Here is a 2,862-nt window from a genome sequence, read left to right as displayed (position 1 = left end):
ACGAAACAAGCACAACCAAACGAAAATAAATAAAAGATAGGAGAGACATCCTGAAATAATGAAAGAAGAAAAAAAAGAGGAAAAAACAAACAAAAGAAGAAAAAACATGACTGTGAGCCATCTTTTAATTTTATCCAAACGTTTCACTCAGAAAAGGTTAGTACTTTCCCTCAGAAATGACTTTGTCATGGATAGCTTGGCTACTGTCAAGAGTTATTCTCTGTTGTGGTATTTTTTTTTTGTGGGATTGTCTGACTGAGCAGATAATCCCTAACCCAAACCCTACCTCAAGTGAAACATGTAGAAAGCGCTGTCTGTTAATTTTATGCAAAACTTTTACTCTGAAAAGCTCGGTTCTTTGCTTTAGAAATGCCATTGCCATGGATAGCTTGGCTATCGCGACGTTAGTCTGTATTGCTGTGGCTCTGTAGGATTGTGTGCCAGAGCAGATAGAACCCTTATCCCAACGCTAACTGAAAGATATAGAGCCACCCGTTACGTTCATCTACACCTCATCCTAATTTCGGGGATAATTTCTTTAGTTCTCATATTGAGAAATGTTTTTCTAAAGTGTGAGTCCCGCCACCCACAATGATGAGCTGGGGTGCTTCTTCCTGAGTGCGAAGCAGGTACAGAGAAGTGGTTTAATCACAAGCTCTGTGCTTTTGGTGACCGTTCAGTGTTCCTTTTATGGGAGCATCAAGGGAAGGAGCATGTTCTGAGTGGTAAAAAGGGAAAAAAATGCAAGAATTCATCAATTTTATCCAAATCTAAACCTTAGTCCTAACCCTAAAAACATTAAATTGCAGAAAATTACAATTAAAAAGAAAAACACATCCACTCATTAATTTGGTATATAAAATGTGTTGCTATATAAAAATCCCAAAATCCAACCCAACAGGCTTGAAAACATAGGAATTGACACCAAGATCAATCAAGCCAAAAAACGACACAAAATATATTTAAAAAAAAAAAAAAAGCCATTTTTGGAGGCTAATTTGACAGCCATCTTGAAAAATGGCCTCCATCTTGGATTTTCAAGTGGCCAATCAGACAGATTTGATTGGAAGCCTGTGGAGAAGAAATGCACCAAATTTCATGCTTGTATCATAATTTGCACAATTTCACTCGAGTTTGGCTTTTATCCGCTCCACTATAACCCAAAACATACCTCAACCGCAACATATAGAAAGAGCCATCTGTACAATTTATCCAAAACTGTCACTCCGAGAAGCTTGGTACTTCCCATCAGAAATGTCATTGCCATTGTTAGCTTAAGAGTTCGTCTTTGTTGTTGTGATATTTTACAGTATACCCACCAGCAACAAGCTCCCCTCACTACACATACCCAAATAGTGCCCAAACAAATTTTAACAAAAACCAGCGTCCCCCAAAAATACTTTGGGGGACATTTGTCCCTGATTTAGTTTGTCTCGTCATAAAGACTGGTTTGTTTGTTCCTGGTTTAGTTTGTCAAGTCATAAAGACTGGATTATTATTTGTTCCTGATTTAGTTTCTCAAGTCATAAAGACTGGATTATTGTTTGTACTTGGTTTAGTTTGTCAGGTCATAAAGACTGGATTATTGTTTGTTCCAGATTTAGTATGTCAAGTCATAAAGACTGGATTATTTTCAGTTTTATTGTCATTAAAAACAATGTGCAAGCACATGTTCTTGAGTTAGGGTCTCAAGTCATGAAGACTGGGTTATTTGTTCCTGATTTAGTTTGTCAAGTCATAAAGGCTGGATTATTTTTTTTTTCCCCTGATTTAGTTTGTCAAGTCATAAATACTGGTTTATTGTTTGTTCCTGGTGAGTTTGTCAAGTGAAAGACTGGATTATTGTTTGAAGCCTGGTTTCTGTCTGATTTTTTTTTTCTGTACTTGGGTCCATACCAAACCAAGGTCCTAACAAAGATGTGCCCCCCTTCTTTATTTATTAACTGTGTTCCCCAGCTGTGAGAGGAACTTGTATTGGAGATGTGTGTGTGTCTGTGTGTGTGCAACATGGTATTTGATAGATATAATAAATACAGTATAGAACAGAGAACATAGAGTATAGAACATAGTATAGATAGATGTAATATAATCGTTAGATAGTATAGAGCAGAGAACATAGAGTATAGGACATAGTATAGTTAGATATAATCGATGGATATAATAGTATAGAGCAGAGAACATGGCAGAGACAAGTTGATTTGAAGATATGCTTTTTGGTAAATAATTTTATTAGCCACACGAGCAAAACCGGTGGAATTAGTTTTTGCTACATTTTGATTCTGCAGCACAATATATACATGTACAACAACAGACACTCCACAAATCATGAACAATACAGTTACACAATAGCAGAAATAAACATATCAGGTATAACCGGTGAATGGTGGTATTTATGCCAATGGTGTGTGAGGATGGGACTATAGGGAGGAATTCAGAGTCTTGATGGACAGGGAGAAAAAAACTGTTTGCAAAGCGTGTAGTCTTAGTTGACAGTGACCTGTAGCGCTTCCCTGAGAGAAGGAGCTGGAAGAGGTGATGAGCAGGATGTGAGGGGTCGCAGGTGATCTTTGCTCGCTTTACAGTCCAGTTAGTATGTAGAGATTCAACTGAGGGGAATGGGTTGCCTATGATTTTGGATGCCTAGTTGACAATCCGCTGCAGTTTTTTCGTGTTTGACTGTCTGTGCTGCTGTACCATACGGTAATACTGTAATAGAAGATGTTATGATGGACTCGGGTAATGGCTGAGTAAAATGACGAGCAGTAGATGTTTGATCCGGTACCTTTTTTTTCTTTTTTCACAAATTTTATTTATTGAAATTTCACAATCAAAATGTTATACAGACATATATGAAGTCGATGT

The 2,862-nt window shown here is 37.3% G+C and overlaps 1 non-coding gene across 1 annotated transcript; it reads left to right on the top strand.

The window, feature by feature from the left end:
• The first annotated feature begins 512 nt into the window (after positions 1 to 512).
• On the top strand, positions 513 to 727 carry LOC130114819 (small nucleolar RNA U3). Its single transcript, XR_008810430.1, has one exon. It is a non-coding gene; the product is annotated as a small nucleolar RNA U3 (small nucleolar RNA).
• The last annotated feature ends 2,135 nt before the right edge of the window (positions 728 to 2,862 follow it).

This window comes from Lampris incognitus, chromosome 6 (genome assembly GCF_029633865.1).
Source record: "Lampris incognitus isolate fLamInc1 chromosome 6, fLamInc1.hap2, whole genome shotgun sequence".
Taxonomy (NCBI): Eukaryota; Metazoa; Chordata; class Actinopteri; order Lampriformes; family Lampridae; genus Lampris; species Lampris incognitus.
This window is presented reverse-complemented; position numbering and strand designations above follow the sequence as displayed.